This window comes from Callorhinus ursinus, unplaced genomic scaffold (assembly GCF_003265705.2).
Source record: "Callorhinus ursinus isolate GAN/ISIS: 27379988/994484 unplaced genomic scaffold, GSC_fseal_2.0 scaffold18, whole genome shotgun sequence".
Taxonomy (NCBI): domain Eukaryota; kingdom Metazoa; phylum Chordata; class Mammalia; order Carnivora; family Otariidae; genus Callorhinus; species Callorhinus ursinus.
Genome location: NW_027397080.1, coordinates 30,034,180 through 30,054,222, shown reverse-complemented (window position 1 = coordinate 30,054,222; position 20,043 = coordinate 30,034,180). Strand labels below are relative to the sequence as shown.

Genomic DNA, 20,043 nt, shown 5'->3' with positions numbered 1-20,043 from the left:
CTGCATGGGTAGAAAGAGCCTTCCCAAGTTTCAGGTTCCTCATACCTCCAAGGGGACCAGACAGGTGCTTTACCTCCCAGACCCTGTTGGAGAGGGTCCTTTAAGTCTAAGCAACTGACCGACTCTTCCGCCATCACACCCCAGAAGGATTTGAAGCCACTCTTGTAACCGGGCTACTCCCACACCCCCTCCTTGCTCTTGACTCCCCCAAGCGTGGAGGCCAGGGCTTCCCTCCGGGGCTGAGCCAGCGGGACTTTGCTCCAGTCTGTCTGCCTGGCCTCTTGGACCCTCCCTGGAGCCCAGCCCCTGCGCTCCTGGCGCCGGGGGGCACCCCCGGGGTGCCGGGAGCTGCGGCTGCCTCCTCTCTCTCCCGCCCTCCAGCCTTTCTCTGGCCACTGTGGAAATTCTTGGTGTGTGAATGTGGAAGGCGTGGGGGTTTTATGGGCTTTAGGACCTTTATTTGGTTGTTTTCCTTTGTAAAGAAAACTTGTTTTGAAGAAGGGCAAAACGCAGCTTCCAGAGACACCTGGGATGATGCCCCTCCAGCCGCAGACGGGGTGCGGATTTGGGGGGTGGAGAGGACCGGGGTGGGGGCAGACTGGCGGCAGGAGGACCTGTTGTTTTTCCTGTTGCAAGTAAAAAGGAAACAAAGTGGGAAGTGGAGTGTGCGGGCTGTCAGCAGGCGGGGCGCCCCCACCGCGCCCCGCCTCCCTCCCTCGAGGCTCACTCGCGCCCAGAGCCTTAGCTCCTAGCGGCCGCCGGGCCGAGCCGCCCAGCCCCTGCCAGCCGCGCCGGGACGGTAAGCACTCGCCTCTGGCTGCGTCTGGGGAGGTCGGGGAGAGTACCGGGACCCGGCGCTCCGGGGACCTCGGGGACCGGCTCGCGGGCGTCTCCCGGTGCCCACAAGCGGTGCGCCCTGGCCGGGTGCGCCTCCCGCGTCTGGAGAGAGCCCGGCAAGGGGCGCCCCCCGGGATGGCCGCCGAGACCTGGGCGCGCACAGCTCCCCTGCGCCGCTACTGCGCGCCCTGCGGGGCCCGACGGGGAGTTCACGGGCGCGGCGGCGGCGGCGGCGGCGGCGGCGGCAGCGGCGGCGGCGGTCGGGCTGCGCTCCCAACGGCGGGGCATGGAGCCCGGCAGCGCTCGGCCGCGTGCGCCCTGCCCCGAGCGCTGGCGAGCCGGCCAAGGGGGCGCTCCGTCCGCGCTCCCACTAGCGGTGCAGCCCGGTGTACCGTCCCCTGCGCCCTGGCCCTGCGCGCCCTCCCCGGCGCCGGCGAGCGGGGACCGGGCTGGGGAGCCGCCGGAGTCGAGTCTGCCGGGCGCCCCCCTCCGGCCTCGCCCGGCGCGCCTGGGGGCCCCCGGGCCTCGGGAGCCGCTTGCCGCGTGTTTACTGCAGCCGCCAGGGGAGACCAGCCCCCGGATCTGCGGCTGAGCCTGGGTTACGGCGGCAAAACCGCCTCCAGCTTTGCATTTCCGGACTTTTTTCTACCCCCTTCTTTTTAATATTCTTACCCGTAATTCAGCCAGAATGAGGCTTCTTTTTTTTTTTTTTTAAATCGGGTTTCCTGTTTTTATTTAGGTTTCCTTCTCTGCACCTTCCTTGAAATCTGGGAGAGGGGAGCAGGGAGACCTTTGGTGGGGACCAGGATGCGGGAGCACGTAGCAGGCGGTGCTCTGCCGGGGTGGGGAGATGGGGGTCCAGAGAGCCAGGAAAGGACTAACGCGAGGCCCCGAAAAGCGCGCTCCCGGAGGGGACGAGGGTGGGGATGGGATTTCCGAGGCTGGCGTCGGGCGCCTGGGGAGGCCCGGGCTGGGGGTCCACGTACCAAGTGGCCCCGCGGCACCCTTGGGATCAGCCCAGTTTGCAGAGCGAGCGCTCGGGAGCCCTCGAATGACCGAGCAGCTTTCACTTGGTTCAGATCCCCTGGAAGGAGAGAGCTGAAGGTCTAGAACCCCAACAGATTATCCAGTGGGGCGGCTTCACCTGGGCTCCTGCAGAAAGCCCCATTTGCGCGCCGCCCGCCCCGGCAGAAATGTGCTGCACAGTCGCGCCTGTATGTGGGGCAGGTGTGCCCTCGGTGTGTATGTGTGTGTGTGTGTGTATGTTGGGGGGGGTCCTCTTTCAGGGGCTTCGAGGGTAAAGTTCGCCGCTCCAAAGAGACCCTGAAACTGAGGATTCATCCCACTGCTCACTTGCAGGAGAGAGGACGGTGCTGGAGCGCCTGGCAGTGCCTTGGTGTTCTGGTCAAGTGAATGGTACTCCTGGGACTCTTTCTGCCCCCCTCACAAAGAGTCAATCGTGTTTACATACGTGTTTTCAGTTAAGCAGTCATAGGAGCTGACTGAAGTCTCCATTTTCCAGGGGAAGAAACTAAGGCCCAGAAAAGTTAAATAACTTTTTTTTTTGCAAGTAGCTGATCCAGAACGCGCTGAAGAGTTCCATCATCTGTAGGTGCTGTGGTTTGCCGATTAAGGAGAACATTTCCTAATAGTTCTCTCAGTGTAGGGACGAGGACCCTTGGAGTGTCTTTTCAGAGAGGCAGCCTCTAAGGGACCCACCTTGGTAATCCCCGGTAAAAGCCGCCCCTACTATTAACCACCAGGTTTGACTGCGGTGATTAAGTGGGCATAAAGAATCTTCTGATCGGGGCGCCTGGGTGGCTCAGTCGTTAAGCGTCTGCCTTCGGCTCAGGTCATGATCCCAGGGTCCTGGGATCGAGCCCGGCATCGGGCTCCCCGCTCCGCGGGAGGCCTGCTTCTCCCTCTCCCACTCCCCCTGCTTGTGTTCCTGCTCTCATTGTGTCTCTCTCTGTCAAATAAATAAATAAAATCTTTTTTTTTTTTTTTAAAAAAGGAATCTTCCGATTAAGGAGGCTGTCACCAAATACAAAGAGATGGGAATAGAACTTTCTCTTCTGTTCTCCAGAGCAGGTATTTGCCAACCTTATCGTTTCCACACCCTGCTGTGGTTTGATTTCTTGACTTCAGGATCCCATCCTCCATCGTGCCTCATGAGAGCACTGCCCAGCACATGCTGAGGTTGGTTCTTGGGCCGCTTTCACAAATTCCTACAAGTAGTGGAGGACACTGAGGGGGGGGTCGGGGCAGGGGACAGGGGTGAGGGTCGGGTCTCTTGAAACCTAGTTGGCCCTTGCCTGTTCTAAGACATCCGAGCTTACCTCTTTCTGAGCCCCACTGCCCCCCACCTCCTCTGCTCACGTTTAGAAACAGTGCTGGCCACGCAGCAAATAGACATGTTTCTGGAATTAGGGCAAGTGCCCCAGAGGCGCTCCTGGCCACGCAGGTGGTCCCCTTCCATTAGGACTTTTCCCTGGCTTTCTTACGTCTAACAAGTGTTTATCGAGATCCCCGTCACAGGGGCTCTGCTAAAAACGAGGCAGGCAGGCGGGGAGGGTCCCAGCCCTCGGGTGGGTGGGTAGGGGGCTTATGAGACGCAGGAAGTCCACACATAACTAGAGACCAGCCCACTCAGGCCTGGTTAGCTTGTACTCCCAGCACTGCTGTGTCCAGGGAGATTGTGGGGATGTGAATGGGTGTGTGAGGGGTCAGTTCCTGCTTGTTTTTCTTCAATCGCACAGTTAAAGGGAGAAGTGAATGTGCAACTCATGAAGCAATTCCCCTTTGGCTGGCTTATTTTTCAAAACGATTTTTGTTTAGAGAGCAGTCTCCTCCCTCCCAGAGGCCAGATGCTTCTGTGGGTCTGGTGATGGGGCGTGGGGCCCCACCAAACGTTTCTTTACCGTGGGACCTTAGAAAAGCTCTTTCAGCCACTCCCCAGGGGACAAACATGTTTCCCAGCAAAGCTGTTGGAGGGGCAGGTCCAGAGGGAAGTGCTCCTGGAGGATGGGGCGGGGGGGGGGGGGGGTTGCTGCCCTGTCTGATGGCAGAGGCATGTAGTCCTTGACCACCAGCTGCAGGACGGCAGGAGCCTGACTTGTCAGGAAGGGAGGAAGACATTCTCCTCTGTGCCACGGCCAGTGTTTCATAAATGGCAAGGCTTGCAAAACCCCTCCTCTCTCTCCTTGCAGCTAATGCTAAAACTGAATTTTCTTTAATTTGGCTGGCGGAAATCCCCCGCAATCATATCAGAAATGCTGCCAGTTTCAAGATGGAAAAAAAAAATTTTAAACCCCGGGAACCTTCCACTCCACTCCTTCCTTGCAGACCCACACGGTGGCCCACTCTCCCCTCTCTGGGGCCCGAGGTCGGTGCAGTGAAGGTTCCAGCTGCCCTGGCCTGAGAGAACCGCCCCCCACTCCTTCCCTAGAGGTGATAACCTGGCTCCCTTGGGTAAGGGGGGGGTCAGGACTTCTAGAAATGGGTGCTCCTCAAGGCCGCCTACTTTCTGGGCCGAGAGGGAGAGTGATTGGAGGAATGGGGGTGGCATTTCTAAAGTGGTGTTTCAGTTCGCTTCTGTTTCACTCACTTTGGGGAAAAAAATGCTTTCCACTTAGAGAAAGTGCCAGGAGAGTGGGGGTGGGGGGAGAGGAGCTGCCACAGAAAGGGAGCAAGCTGCCTGGGTCAGATTTATGTCCTGGAATGATACTATATGTGTTTCCTGGGGCCGCTGTAAAAAATGACCGCAAATTCTGTGGCTTCAAGAAGCAAAAGTGTATTCTCTCACAGTTCTGGAGCTCAGGAGTTCCGAGTCGAGTTGTCAGCAAGGCTTTGCTTCCCTCCGGGGGCCTAGGGAAGACTCCCATCCTGCCTCCCCCAGCTCCAGGCGGCTCTGGGCTGTCCTTGACTTGTGGCCACGCCACCCCACTCTCTGCTCCCTCTTCACTTGGCCTTCTCTGTTTCTGTGTCTTTCTGCTGTCTCTTAAAGGACACTTGTCATTGGATTTAGGGCCCATCCTTAACTTAATTACATCTGCAGCGACCCTTTCTCTGGATAATGATTTTCCCACATAATCCCCAGTTCCGAGGGTTAAGACGTGGACACATCCCTTTGGGGCCATCATTCAGCCCTCAGCAGTTGGACAGGAGCGCGTTTCTTTCAGCATCTCCCGGGAAGGTGTTGAACACAGTTATCATTGCAAAGAACCAGCCGTCCCCTGCGTCTGGGCCCTGGGCTACTGCTTCCCAGTTTCCACCCTTCCTCTCCCTATCTCCAGCTTCCCTTTCCCAGCTTTGTGAACTGGTGGCCACCTTAGTAGTGGGCTCTGCCAGTGGCAGGCCCCCTCCCAGGGTCCCAGGAGCAGAAAAGACAACTGCCAAGCTTGGAGGAGTTGCCCGCGGGCTAAGTTCTGCACCTGCAAAGAATTGCCCCTGCCTCCAGGCAGTCCTCCGGTCTCCCTCCTGACCTTCCCCCTTCCCTTCAAGAACAGCTCCTTCGCTGCTCAGGGCCTCTCCCAGCCAGGGCTCCCCCCCACCCCCTGTTTGGGGCCACACAGCACTTCTCATTTTGGAGTTTCCTCTGTTGAGCAGCCCCCCGCCCCAACCAGGAGAGTTGGGGGCAGGGCTCGGTTTTGCTGCTGTGTCTGCTGTGGGACGGAGCTGGTGGTGCTGAGAGGGATCCGGAGCTCCCCAGATCTGGGGGTGCAATTAAGGAGTGCTCCAGGGCTCTCTGGAGGGCGGGGCCACTCTCCTGCCTCCTCTCCCCCTCCCTCAGCCTCCCTGCCCCAGGGCAGGAGAGGGGGGTGAGTGTGCATTGCTGCTCTTTGCTTTGGTTGTGAAATCTGGGAGAAGTCTTTTCTTATCAACAGGGAAGCAAGGTCATAGCCCTGTTACTGAAATTTTGAAAAGTCACTTAAGTATGGTGGGGTGGGCCAGGGCACAGAGGTGATGGGGGGATCTCTGCATGGAAGAAGAAGCATTATCTTTGGAGCCAGCCAGACTGGGTCTTAATCTCAACCTCATTTTATTTGCTGAGTGACCTGTGGCAAGTCACTTAACCCCCCTGAACCTCAGAATCCCCGGGGGTAACACGGGTATAGTAATATCGTCAGCCTGTAAGATTTCATATGTTGTCACGTGTCTAGCGCCAGGCACAGAGCCCCACGACGAAACACGCAATGCCTGTAAAGAGCTGGGGTACAGCGGGTGGCCCGTGAGTGTCATGATCCCGCTGTCCCCAACGCAGCCACTGCCAGTTGGACTATCTTTTCCCTTTGGGGGGGGTGCACTTTTAATACAGTTGGACCTCATAAGCAGGTGGGTTTTTATATTAATTTTTGTGTCCCAATTGTCAAATATACACGAAAAACTTTGCCATCTTGACCGTGTCCAGTTTGGTGGCATTTGGTACATTCACACTGTCCTGCGACCAGCAGCGCCATCTCCAGAACTTTCTCATCTTGCAAAATTGAAACTCCGTCGCCATGAAGCAGTAAGGAGCCATTCTTCCCTCCCACCGCCCCCCCCCCACCGGCCAGCAATCACCATTCGACTTTCTGTCCCTCTGAATTTGACTGCCCTCTCTGCCTCATTAGTGGAGGCGTACAATGTCCTTGTGTGACCGGCTAATTTCACTTCGCGTAATGTCCTCAAGGTTCATCCATGTTGTGGCCTGGGTCAAAATGTGCTTCCTTTTTAAGACTGCCTAAGGTTCCACTGGGTGTAAATGCCACGGTTTGCTTATCCATTCATCTGTCCACGGACACTTGGGCTGCTTCTGTCTTTTGCCTACTAGGAATAACGCTGCTATGAACTCGGGTGTACAAATATCTGTTCAGGTCCTTGCTTTGAATTCTTCTGGGTACATGTCCAGAAGGGGAATTGCTGGGTTGTTGGTAATCTATGCTTAATTTTTTGATGAACAAGGCAGGTGCTTCTGTAGTTTGCTTCCTTCACTTGATGTCGGCTCGTTGGCATTCTTCCTCTGCTTTGTAACCAAGCCATCCTTCCCAGTGGTATTGTAAGTGTCCTAAGGGACACCACCATTTTATCAAGCATCTTCCATTGTGGGACATTTATGTTGCTTTCAGCCACACACACACACACACACACACACACACACACACACACGTGCCCACGAGACTCTCAAGATACTATCATTGACATTTTCCCATATTCGAGAATTATTCTATCAGGAGCACCTGGGTGGCTCAGTTGGCTACGCGTCCGACTCTTGGTTTTGCCTCAGATCATGATCTCAGAGTCAGGGGATCGAGCCCCACATCGGGCTCCATGCTGAGCATGGAGTCTGCTTGAGACTCTCTCCCTCTGCCCCTTCTGGTTGTGCACGTGTGTGTGTGTGCGCGGGCGCACGCACGCACTCTCTCTCTCTCTCAAATAAATAAATTTTGGAAAAAAAAGAATCATTGCATCAAAGGCATTGTACATTTTGATGGCTCTTCCTGCTAAATGCTTTTCCATTTAGGAAGACTGGACTAGTTTATCCCAGTGATACACAATAGTTTCACGACACGCTCACTAGTATTAAATAATATTGGGAAAAAATGTTTTACTCATAGGTCCCAAAGGTAATCATCTTAAATGTGTTTCTTTCATTGCTAATGAGGTTAAATAGCTTTCTTCTTGGCTCTAGCTGTGTGTATAACATGAGGTTTGCTGCAGTGTAATGCAGTGGTTTAAACCCTTGAACTCTGGAATCGGATGGATTCAGATTCAAAACCTTAGCTTCCCCACTTGCCAGCTGTGCGACCTTGAGTAGATTATTTACCTTCTCTGATCCTTGGCTTCCTCTTCTGTAAAATGAAGCTAATGTGACCTATTTGTCGGGTTGTCTCAAGGATTAAATGAGATCAATTAGATAATGAACATTGGCTGGCACATAGTTGACAGTCAGGAAACATTAGCTGTTATTGTCCTTACCATTATTCTAATTTAAGTTAACAAGTCTCCACTTACCCTCAAGATTCATCTTGTTTCCACTAGGGCAGACGGTACACACTTATGCCAAAGGGATTTAGGTTAAGCACAGGGATCAGTTTCCTGCTCTAAACACAGACAGTCCCAGAAGGAAGCCGACAGCCGCCCTCCGGTGAAATGGACAGTGTCCTTGGCTGTCTGGCTGGATTTGGGTGTGAGCCTCCCTAAGGCAAGCGGATGAGCCTGTGCCACGTGATGCTTACCGCCCGGGAGATGAGAAGAGCTGTGACGGGCTGCCCAGAATCCTGAACCCCCAACAGGGCTGTTTCTTCAGGACCCTGACCCCCTGCGGTTCCGCAGCCTCTGTCTCGTGCAAGTGGCAGATAAAGACTCACTAGATGGTCGAGTCCAGAGCTCATTTTGGTGGCTGTTCCACAGCTGACCTCCAGATGCTCCATCAAACAGTTTGGGAAACTGAGGCAGGCACTTCAAAGGCAGGACCCCTGGGCTTTGGCGCCAGCCTGGGTTACTGTCCTTGAAGCCTGCTTTTGCAGCCCCTTAGAGGAAAGTGGGGGCCACTCTCCGGTAGACCTCGGGGAGCCCCAAGTGAGGGGCATGCCAGGGGAGCAGACAGTGCTGGGGCGTGCTTAGTGCATGCATTCTCTTCTGCTGCCCACCTGGGTCTGAGGAGGAAGTTAATGAAACCAGGATCTGGGTCTCAAATAACCTTTTCTCAAGAAGTTTTCTTTTAGGGGGAAAAACACTGAAAACCGTCAACTTTCCCCATCACCTGTCACTGTGTTCAGAGCCAAGGAAAGGACAAGCAAGACCATACCTCCTGTTTCTGGTGGTTCCTGGGTCTGGGCGCTGGAATCACCAGGTCCTGAATCTTCTTCGTTCCCTATTGGTGGTGTGGCGAATATTTGAGTAATACGGCCCATCTGCCGTCATTTGGAAAGCCGTGAGGAGTTGTGGTCTTTTTTTTTTTTAATTAAATGCGGCAGCACGTTGACAATGTGGTAGTTTCTGAAGGCATGTGTGACTTCATATTTCTGGTGGGAAGCACAGCGCAAGGCACAGTGTTTCAAGAACAAATGGAAAGGAAGCTTAATGTTAGTGTCAAAAGCCGGAACTTTAGAATTCAGTGGAAGTCCAGGTCTTAGCTTTGACGCTTGACACGTGGATAACCTTGCAAGTTATTTTCCCTCTCTGAGCCTCCAGGTTTTTTTCTGAAAATTGGGAACAAGTACTTCTTTTACTGGATTATCAAAAAGATTGGAAATAAGGAAAAACCTGTCGAAGGTCACAGGCTCTCCAAAAATCGCTATTTTTGCCATTGGATGAATGAATCCTTGCAGCCCACGTTACGGGAACGAGTGTTTTTTTTTTTTTAAGATTTTATTTATTTATTTGAGAGAGAGAGAGAATGAGAGATAGAAAGCACGAGAAGGAAGAGGGTCAGAGGGAGAAGCAGACTCCCTGCCGAGCAGGGAGCCCGATGCGGGACTCGATCCCGGGACTCCAGGATCATGACCCGAGCCGAAGGCAGTCGCTCAACCAACTGAGCCACCCAGGCGCCCCAACGAGTGGGTTTTTAATGACAGGGGTCACTGATTGTTGGGGTTTGCTTGCGTCGTAAAGTCTATCCACCCGTCATGTCATCTGACCCTCCCGGGGCTGACCCGTATGAAAGGCACAGAGCATGTGGCAACAAATAACCACCATTTTATACATAAAAGTCGGAATGGCTTTGTCCTTTGCTATCAGCCTGCTTCTCTCAGATGTGTCAAAGCCCAAAGTTTATTTTTTTCCAGCTTTTTCTAACCCTTCATTGTCTAAAGGAGCTTGGCGAGTAAGAGCGGAGGGCTGAAAGGGTGAGGTCTTTCTGGGACTTTTCTTCCTTCGGAGCGGAGGGGTTGAGAGAAGCAGCCCCTGGACTAGCCCACCTGGCCTGGACTTGCAGGCAAGAGCAGTTTGCCCGTGAGGTCTGCCATCCAGTGACCTTGTCCATGGCAATTGGACCTTGGCCGTGGCAGTTGGACCTTGGCTGTGGCAGTTGGACCTTGGGTCAGACCGGTCATTTGAGTGGCAGCAGCAAGACGGGGGGGGGGGGGGCTACAGAGTGGGCGAGGTGCCCTGAAGGCAGCCATCCCAGGAGCCCTTGTGCTGCAGGTGTGTGGGAAGGTGGTTGGGGGAAGGTCTGGCGGCTGCCGTGACCTTGGCCCTCATGGACCATGCCTCTCCTAGAGGGGATGGGATATGCAAGCCTGGCCTCCTGCAGCCCACTCCAGCCATGACCTTGCTTTGAAGCTTCCAGTTTTATTTTTAACACGAACGTTAATTTTACATTCTATTCCATGATAAGCCCGTGTTTATTTTACTAGGAGGCATAGTTCGCCCTAAACATTGAGTCAGATGGATGCTCTGGGAAGATGTTTGTGTTTTTTCTGTGGCTTCCGCTACTCCCAGGACAGCATCTCTCACCATAGTTTGAAAGGGTGGATCAGGGCAAAACAGCGTGAAGGATGATTGGCCACAATCGTGACAAATTGTAAACGGTTTAATAGGAGTCCCGTTTTCCTATGTGATTCGCTGGTTGAGTTGCCGAAACTCTGGTTGGTGTAGAGAGTATTAAAATGCTACCCCTCAAATCCAGGGGCGCCTGGGTGGCTCAGTCGGTTAAGCCTCCGACTCAGTCTCAGCTCAGGTCTTGATCTCAGGTTTGTGAGTTCAAGCCCAGCTTGGGCATGGAGTCTACCTGAAAAAGAAATAAAATAAAATGCTATCCCTCAAATCCAGACATTTTAACCTAAAACGCATACATGTACGTTGGTTCACTGATGCACAGATGCAAGGCCCCAAGGGCTTCAGCCTGAGCTGGCTCTTCATTCTTGCAGGGGGCCCACTGCAGGGGACAGTCCCTGTAAACTTTGCTCCTTCCCCCTAGTCTCTCATGCCTTGGCTATTCCGCTGCAATGGAAAGTTTGTTTTAATGACTCCTCTTCACTGGGTTTCTAAAGCCTTCTGCTTCGTTGTCATGGAAACGGCTCTTTCTTTATACACCCATATTTCATCTGCTTTTCCTCTTCCGTGTCGTTTAATTACTAAGGTGAGCAACTGACATGAGCTGATGTGGGCCCAACCAAGCACAGCCAATTCCTGTTAGCGTGCAGGGACTGGGGCCCTGGGGAGGATCCTGCTGGCCCCAGTGGTCAGCACGCTGAGGCCATCGGCCAGGTTGGGTTGGAGAGGGGATGGGGAGCACAATCCGCCCCTGAGTCTGCGGGGGAGAGGTTGGGTAAGGCCAAAGGATAGAAGGAATCGCAGGGCAGGCCCAGGGCGGGTCGGAACTCCCGGCCGAAATTCACCAGCCCCTCACTCTGAGAATGGGCACCCCCAGCTCTGGAGGGGAGGCATCCAGAACCAGTTTCTTTTTCTGTGGAGCCAATCAGCAAGCATGCATACTTCGGCGTTTCCCCATCGGTCAGCTCAGAGTCACCACCTTTGTTAACCGGGCTATTTCTTTGTCTGATAATTATAATGGCAACACGCACCCACTCTGTGCTAGGCGGTGTTGCGGGCACTTTGAAAATGCAGATTTATTCTTCTAAGTTATGTTGCGATCCCTGCTTTATAGAAGGGGAAACCGAGGCATGGAAACACTTAGTAACTTACCTAGGGATTGCCCAGCTAGGAAGTGGCAGGGCCTGTTCCTCACCCCTGTGCTGGGCTGTCTTCAAATGTGGCTGCGTTTGGGAGGGAGCGCTTGGTTGGGGCAGGGGGATCTGGACCCCAGGCAGGAGGATGGGCGAGGCCTCTGGGAGTCCGTGGCTATGCAGAGGGGCTTCCCAGCCCATTCTGACCGGTCCCCTCTCCCCACTCCCCACCCAGGACTTAGTTGGGCTCCAAGCAGCCCTCCCTGTTCTTGCTGGTCCTGCAACTCTGGGAGAGCTGACATCCTGGGCTCTGGTCCTCTAGAGCGAGAGAGGCCAGGAGGATGCGGCTTCTGTACCCAGCCCCGCCCCAGTCGGCCCAGGGTGGTGCCCGTCTCCCCCTCTGTCCCGAGGAAGCAGGGCCTGGCATCTGAAAACCCAATCGCCTCCTCGCCCAACTCTGGAAACTTTTGCAGGAAGTCCGTCTGACGGTCCTCTGCTGGTGGGTGACAAACAGGGCAGCAGGACTCAGGTGTCTCTTCAGTCAATGGCCCCAGTCCAGTTCCTTTGCCCTGACCCAGGAGAGGCGGTGTGGCGCGGCCTTGACAGCAGCCTCCGGGGTCGGCCTGGATCCGACTCTCTCATTCCGTAGCCGTGCGGCTGTAACCTCCTTGAGCCCCGCTTTCCTCCTTCACAAAACGGGAGGCCTGCCTTAGGGGCTTGGCGTGACCAATAAATAAGAAAAGAGACAGAAGGCACCTGCGCTTTGCCGGCTGATGGCAGGTGCCCAGCGATGGGCTCTGCCCTGATAAACTATGCAAGGCTGTTGTTCCGGACAGAGTCTGAACATGTCCAGAAGCTCCCAGGGGCAGAAGTGGCCTGGAGTCCTGCTCTGGGAGGGGAAGGAGGTGACCCGGGGGCACTTGCCGAGGAGAGACTGGCCCCACGACGGATGATGGAGGGCGGTGTTCAGAGCACTGTGTGTCATCCCCAACATAAGTAGTCTGCAGATCTGGGGTCTTGCGAGAACAGGAGGGAAGGAGGACACGTAAGCCTATGGCCGGACGGGGAACTGGAGTGTTGAGTGCCTGGGTAAACGGCCAGCTGCAGAGCCAGACCCCGGGAGAAGGGGGTAAACCGCCCCTTAGCTGAGACCCTTGAGAAGGGGACCCATCTCCACTGCTACCCTCTGTGTGTGTGCGTGTGATTAGCTTAGGGGGTCAGAACAGAAGGAGGAAGTGGAATTTGCAGTTTTAAAGGATATTAATTATTAGGGGGTCTTGATACTGGGGCAGTCTAGATCTTCTGGGTATTATAGGCTGAGATCTTGCCCGTGGATGTTTTTAATATATGTGCTATGTTTTATAAATGTGTGTATGCGTGTATGCTATATATTTTTAATTGTATAGGATCGGTGCAAGCTAGTTATGAAACGTTTGTAAAATACAGATTTGCCAAAGAAGAAATCCATCATCTACCTATCCTAGAAAACCCCCACCACTCAGCGGTTCCTGATATTTTTCAGATTTTAAATCCTTTTGAAAATCTGCTAAAGATCATGGACCTCTCCCCCAGAGAAAGGCTCTTACAGTATAATGTCAGGGGGTTCCTGGGTGTCTCCCAAGTTCATCCTAGACTCATTAGGATGCACCGAAGGACTGTTTGGGTCCAACCACTGGCTTCTCTGCATTATGGGATGCTGCCTCCAAAACCAACGTCGAAGGCCAGAGAGAGACAAAAGATTCCAGCACCACCGAGGGCTGCATAAGACATTCTTGCCCAACAACTTATTCAAAGTCTGCTTTGAGAGGCGCCTGGGTGGTTCAGTCAGTTAAGCGTCCGACTCTGGATTTCGGCTCACGTCATGATCTCAGGGCTGTGAGATCCAGCCCCACATAGGGCTCCACCCTCGGCATCGTCTCAGGGCTGTGAGATCCAGCCCCACATAGGGCTCCACCCTCGGCATGGAGCCTGCTTGAGAGTCTCTCTCCCCTCTCCCTCTGCCTACCCGCCCTTACTGCTCACGCGCTGTCTTTAAAAAAAAAAAATCTGCTTTGAAGCTGCTTCTGTTTTCAGCCTTGACCACCTCTTAGGTACCATGTATGAGTTTACTCTGTGCTGTTTAAATCCTTTCTTTTGTCTAAAATTCACTACTCTTTTTGGGGGTCTTTCAGCAAGGACTGACTCACGTAAATCATTTGATGACTCTCTCCTGTAAGGTCAGCTCACTTACGGGGACAGCTGAGCTTTGGGATAATTGCCTCCTGTGGTTTTGTGGCCCTCCCTTGGCTTGGCAGGTGGAAGGGCCTAGGAGAGGTGGGTGTACATCATGGGTGGGGGGCGTCATCTACAGAGGATGGGAAGTCAGAGCCCATGTCCAGGCTCAGCATGTTGGGCTCTGCGCAGCCTGAAACCAGGCAGGGTCTCCCTGGAAGATTAGCAGGCAAACCTCCTTTTGCCAAGTTTCGGGGAGCTGACTCCAAGCATCCCACACCACGGCATCCGAGGCTTTGGTTAGCTATCCTTTGCACCATGGTCTCTGCCCCAGGCACGGGGAAACCCCTCCACTTCGTTTCCCCAGCTTTGCCGGTGGCCGGCCTCCCTAGGTGCCACTCCCTACTTGGGACCGGTGACCTTGCCTGAGCTCCTCCTCCTCCTTTTTTAATAAAACAAGCTTTATATTTCACTTCATGTGCACAATTCCACGGTTTTCCTATATTTACAGAGTTGCACAACTGCTGCCGGAATTGACTGTAGAACGTTTTCATCACTCCAAAAAGAAACCTCATACCCATTCGCAGTCACTCCCCACTTCTCCCCAGCCTTCCCAGCCCTTGGCAACCATGAATCTCCTTTCTGTCTCTATGGACTTGCCTATTCTGGACATTTTGAGTAAATGAAATCATACAGGATGTGGTCTTTTGTGGCCAGCTTCTTTCACTCAGCCTGTTGCCTCTTCTTTAGAAACATGTCTGACTCATACAATTACAGTGGAGGGGTTGTTTCTACCGATCATTTACTCCATCACAAGTATTGATGGGGCATCTGCTGTTCTAAGCCTGCTGCAGGTGCCGGGCCACACAGCAAGGAACACAGCAGCCGTGGAAGGTATATTAGTCATCTATTGCTGTGTAACAAATGATCCCAACACTTAGCAGCTTCAATGACAAACACTAATTACCACCTCACGGTTGCTGTGGGTCCAGAATCTGGAAGGAGCTGGGGCTGCAGGTGTCTGGAGCTGGTTTGTTGGCAGGTCTCAGTGACTGTCCTGCTGATGGCCAGATATCTCCCCCCCACCCCCCCACCCCCCCACGTGGGCTTCCTCACAGGGCAATTTGTGTCCTTCCAACGTGGCGGCCGGCTTACCCGATGCTGAGAGATGAGAGAGACAAAGAGCCCAAGGCTAAAGCCCTCAGTTTTTGTGAACCTAATCTTGAAGGTGATGTGCCATCACTCTGCCAGATTCTCTTGGTCACACAGAGCGATCATGCTATCATGTGGTGGGGGCTGCAAAGAGGTGTGAATACCAGGAGGGGCAAGTGACTGGATATGGTTTCATATGGAGAATGGCCCTCATGATAGCGAGCTCCCAGCCAGCTTGTTCATGAAGGGCCCACCGGGCTGCTTCTGAATGAGCCTTGGGTTGACTGTGAGTTTTCTGGTTCCAGGCTCCACTCAGGCCTCCTCCACCTTTCCCCGCTCTGTATTTGAAACTAGGGAACGGAGTGTGTAACTATATACATTGCCCTTGGTACCACCTGATTTATCCACTTCACATAGAATAATTTTTACAGATGATTTTCCAGGTATCTGTGAATTTTGTGTGCATTTCTATCAAATGAATGAGTCAGCTTTGGGATTTCCTTTCATTTGTGTGGTCAAGAAGGAGGTTGACTAGAACCGTGTCCGGGATCCATCCCAGTGGGTTTGATACTTCCCCACCATGGCCTGGGGTCACACCATCCCACAGAAGTTGCTGGAGACACCTTCTTTCCCAGATGGCCCATGAGACTGTGTTGAGGGGGAGGATCAGGTCTTGGTAAAAGGGACATATATCATGCATTAAAAAACTGAGCCTCATACCCTGAAGTAGTTGGAAGCTTTGTTGTGAGAAGCAGTTTTAGGCTCAAACGCATTTAATCAACACAGAACGGCCAGCAGATCAGTTTCCTGAGTCCCCAGGGTATCTTTCAGGAGCCTTGATGTGTGACTCACACAATGAATGCCCTGTTGGTTCCATTTATCCCCCTTACCCTAATTTCTCCCAGTACGTATTCACTATTGATCTTCTCCACAAGCAAGGAATAGCTTTCCTTCTCTAAAAGATATAAAGAAGTCTAAGACGGGGCATCCTCCCACGAGGATCACATTCTGGAACTGGAGAGACCTCAGACTCCAGGAAACGGTGGCAGAATGCAGTGTGTCCCCGGATGCTCTGCTGTGAGGTCCTGGCTAGAAACCCCCCTCCAGAGGCTGTCCCATTGATATTTGCCTCCGCTAGCCGAGCTGGGCACTGTGTGCAGGCACCTGCTTTTACAGCTGAGGAAACAGCTCTGGAGTGGTTAAGAAACTCTTCCAAATCCAGATCTAACGCCAGGGCTCATGCTCCTGCCTTTTGCGAGAGAGTCCCTGCAGGCATGAGTGCTTTTGGTATACCCCTCTCCACCCCAAGTCACAAACTCAGAAAGCCTCAATGATGGCAGACTTTTGGTCTAAGCTTGGGGAATTGGCCAAAGGAAAAAAGCAAGAAGCTCCAGAGTCTAATTAACTTCGCTTTTTAAGTACAGATGAGGCAATTTTGAATTAATGGGGGGTGAGAGTCTTGAAGATTAATGGAAATATGTGAAGATGGCAGGAGAACAGGGGCCAGACGTTCCTGTAATTAGGCTCCCTCATCTGTGTGCCTGGAGAGTAAAAAGATCAAGGGGACAAAGCCATGTGGGGATTACGTGAATAACTAGGGAAACTCTCTCTCCCCTTTGAGGAGGATTATTTTCCAGAGTCCTCCTGTTTTTCCTAAAAGAATTAAAAACATTTAGCTGTGTTTTTTTTTTTCTTGTTAGTTGCATCTTATTTTTACCGACTGTAGCATTCCTGTTCTCGACTCTACTCCGCATCTTATCTGATCACACCTAAAAATGCTGTAGGGCAGGAAGAATCAATTTCCCTCTATCCTTCTAGATTCTTGGCTGAGAATCCCCCACCCAAAGATAAAAAGATGGGTTAACAGGAGAAAAACATATTTAATTACTAAAGGATGGGAGCCCCACAAAAAAATACGAGATTCAAAGATGTCACCAGGGCAGGAGGCTTTATACTTTTTAGACAAAGAAACAATAAATGTATGAAGAATTGACAAGACAGAGAGGTTCGGGTTTGGGGTAGTAAAATGGTGAAGTAACAAGGTTTGTTTATATGGCCTTCTAGGCCCTAAATCTCCAGCCCCTGGTGATAAGGATGTCTTCCACCCTCTCCAGCCCCCCACCCCAACCCCCTGCCCCTTACAGGGAGGGGTACCTCTCACACATGAGATTTATCTCCTGCTGTCAGGGGGACAAAGGAGGTTCAGAGTGTCCTTCTTGCATTGCTGTTTCTCAAGTACCTTTTATTCAAAACAATCAGGATGCCAAAGTGGCATATGGGGGTGACTATTCTAAACCCCTACAATGCAGAGTGCCAAATGTGAATAGGAAGAGCCCACCAGAATTCCAGGAAGATTGGTGGTTGGGATATTGGTGGGCAGCTGGGAGAAGCTGACATTTCCTCACCTTGAGCTTACCTGGAAGTGTCAGGAGAGAGGAGGAGGGGTGACTAATGGAGCAGAGAAGTTTCCCTCTTACGGAGCTTGTTGATTGTAGCAAGGGTTCTCACGGGTGGGAGCAGAGAATCATCTGGTTTCCTGCCTTGTGCTTGGGAACTTATAAAGAGGATCCAATCTTTTGGCTGTAGCAAGTAGGAGGGCAGGAATCTAATTTTTCTGTTTACTCTGATTTCCTAAGACTTGGGGAAACCTATTTAGCCACCAAACTAATTTATTTAGACCCTCGTCTGTATTCCAGAAAGGATTTAACATACCTGAGCCCCGAATGAGGCAGGAATCAGGACACTTGGGTGGTCCTTTCCTCTCCGCCATGTTGAGCACGTCACCCCGTCTTTGCATGTTCCCCATCTATCTGTGAGAGCAAACGCTTTTCGAGCAATTACTGTACACACCAGGTACTGTTCTAGAGACTTTTCACTCACCTGTATTAAGTCACTTCATTACCTCCCAATTATTATGTGACGTGTCTTTCTGGATTTGTTAGCGCAGTTTCAGTATGTTGTTCTAATACGGGCAGGATGACTTTTGGTGGCTTCCGCCATTTTCAAGGAATGCTGGCTTTTCCTCGGGGCTCCAGAGGAACCAGTACCTGACGCTCCCAGTTTGAACCCCAAGCCATGCCACTGGGTTCCATTGCTCATAAAGACCTTGTCTTTGCACTTGGCTTTCCATGCTGGAAAGAAAGCGAAGTCTGCAGGGCTGGGCCCCTAAGGAGAAGGGCACGCACGGGGAGAATGGGGGAGTGGAACCGGGAAGCCTGTCTGCCCACAGACAATCTCTCCCCTGGCTTGGCGGCGTGGGGTCATTATCCTTTCCTGGTTGGGTGTTGTTGGGGAATACTACAGACCCCCAGCCAAGATGGTTGTCAGAGAGAACTCTCAGCTCAGTCAGCCTAAGATCGGGCTGTGACTTCTGGCGGCTTATGTCTCATCATCATACTGCACCTCCACCCCACCCCACCCCACCCCCACACCCCTACACTCCCCGCCTGTGAGTCAAGGGCAGCTCAGCAGGAGGCCTGCCCTCCACCACCCTGACCTCCTTTGGACTGTCTTCCGCTGCACTGCTCCCCTTCCGAGCTGGGGGTGGGAGGAGTGAAGGGCAAAGTAGAAGAAGCCAGCGGGTGCAACCCTGGGGTGGACGGGGTGGCATGCTGGGCGGTCGCCATCCGGGGGCCCAGGCTCCGCCTTTTCCAGACCTCCTCTGCCAAGTGCACAGCCACACTGCGCCATGTGGATGGCTGGGTGAGGTTCGGTGTGTGAATGTGCATGATGGGTGTGTGTGTGTGTGATCTCTGTGTCTGTGTCATCGTGTGTCAGTCTACATAATTGTGTGGGGGGTGTGTCTTCGTGAAAGTGCATCCGTGTGTGGCTTTGACCTCTGTGTCTGAGTGCGTGCGAGGGAGTTTGTGACTTGGTGTGTGCCTGTGTGTGTGAACGTGTACGGGAGTGTTTGTCTTTGTGAGTGTGACTGTCTGTGACATCAGGGGCTGTGGAGGGGGGTTGCTTCCTCCAGCCCTGAGATGCCAGGGACTCCGGACCCGTCTCTGACAGGGTTGCCGGGTGCTGGGGACGGGGACACAAAGGTCACCAAGGGTGGCGGGACCCCCCCCCCCAACCCACAGCCCGGCCCTCTCATCCCAGGCTTCTTCACGATTCCAGGAGCTTAGGGCTGTTTTTCTCCTTTTCCTCCTCTGGGGCACTGGGCGACGCTGGGGCTGAGGGAGGCCCTGGGGGCTCGGATGGACGGGCCCTGCCCCGGGCGCCTCACCTGGAGCACTCACTGCAGGCGGAGTCGACCACCAGAGTCATCCTCAGACCACTTTCGTGCACCCCACGTCTGCCGCACCTGCTGGGACACCGGGGTGATTCTGAACTCACACTCCCCTCCTCCTCTTGCGCTCCACGGTGGCAAAGCTTGAAGTCTAGGGCTGTGGACTCCCAAAGAACATTCTGCAGGACACGGGACACTGCGGGGCAAGAAGCATTGCAGTCCGGTACCAAACCAAGGTGGTTCCGAAGCTAGCCCTGCCGCTGCGTGCGGACCTGTGTGCGTGTGAGGGTCAACTGCTTGCCCTCGGAGCTTCGGGTTTCTCATTTACAACCCGAGGGAAAACAGCACCCACTTCGCAGGGGGATGCGTGGATTCACTGGAGCGCTGTGTGAGGTGCAGGGCGGGGGGTTACGCGTTATTGCACCAACGCCCCGCCAGCGCGAACGTGGTTCATTGTAATGAATGGATGCACTAGCGAAGGTCCCTGGCAAACTCGTTTACCTTCCGAATCCGACCTGTAAGGGGAACCCCGATGGAAAGGAAGGCCCAGCGGCTGGGGAACAGCCCGCACACCGGATGGGAGCCCAGAGTCCGGGATGCCCAGTTACGCGGGTGACCCCGGCTCCGGATCAGTGACGGAGGTCCAGTGACCCGTCGGTTCTGGTGACTCCCTGGGAACCCGGGAGGGGAGAGCGGTTTGGCGGACCACCAGGCCCCGTTCCCTTTGCAAATGGCACTTTCAGTTCTCCGGTTACGAGGCGGGAGGGGGGCCAGGACCAGCGTGCGCACGCCGCCCGGGGTCCCGCGACGGCTGGCGGGCTCCCGGCTCCAAGCGCACACCCCACCTGCCGGCCGGGCTGGAGCAGCAGGGGTCGGGGAGGATTTGCAGCGGCGTCCGCTGCGCTCCCCCGCGGTCACCGGCTCTCCGACACTCCGCCTGGCTGGGGCTGCGAGAATTTGCGGACGGTGCCCGCGGCGCGGCGGGCCCTGGCCCCGCCCCCC

The 20,043-nt window shown here is 53.8% G+C and overlaps 1 protein-coding gene and 2 long non-coding RNA genes across 6 annotated transcripts in view; 1 reads left to right on the top strand and 2 right to left on the bottom strand.

Moving 5' to 3' along the window:
• The first annotated feature begins 691 nt into the window (after positions 1–691).
• PIK3CD (phosphatidylinositol-4,5-bisphosphate 3-kinase catalytic subunit delta) overlaps positions 692–20,043 on the top strand; it is a 49,524-nt gene continuing 30,172 nt past the window's right edge. For 2 of the 4 annotated variants that reach the window (XM_025855684.2, XM_025855682.2), the window contains exon 1: positions 692–799. The gene's annotated coding sequence lies outside the window, so the exon portion shown is untranslated. The other 2 variants (XM_073903369.1, XM_025855683.2) reach the window with 2 other exon arrangements.
• On the bottom strand, positions 16,961–17,680 carry LOC141374462 (uncharacterized). The gene is made up of 3 exons (XR_012381377.1): positions 17,523–17,680; positions 17,227–17,390; positions 16,961–17,049 (listed from the first exon to the last, which is right to left on the bottom strand). It is a non-coding gene; the product is annotated as an uncharacterized lncRNA (long non-coding RNA).
• LOC141374463 (uncharacterized) lies at positions 17,910–19,674 on the bottom strand. The gene is made up of 3 exons (XR_012381378.1): positions 19,543–19,674; positions 19,039–19,116; positions 17,910–17,975 (listed from the first exon to the last, which is right to left on the bottom strand). It is a non-coding gene; the product is annotated as an uncharacterized lncRNA (long non-coding RNA).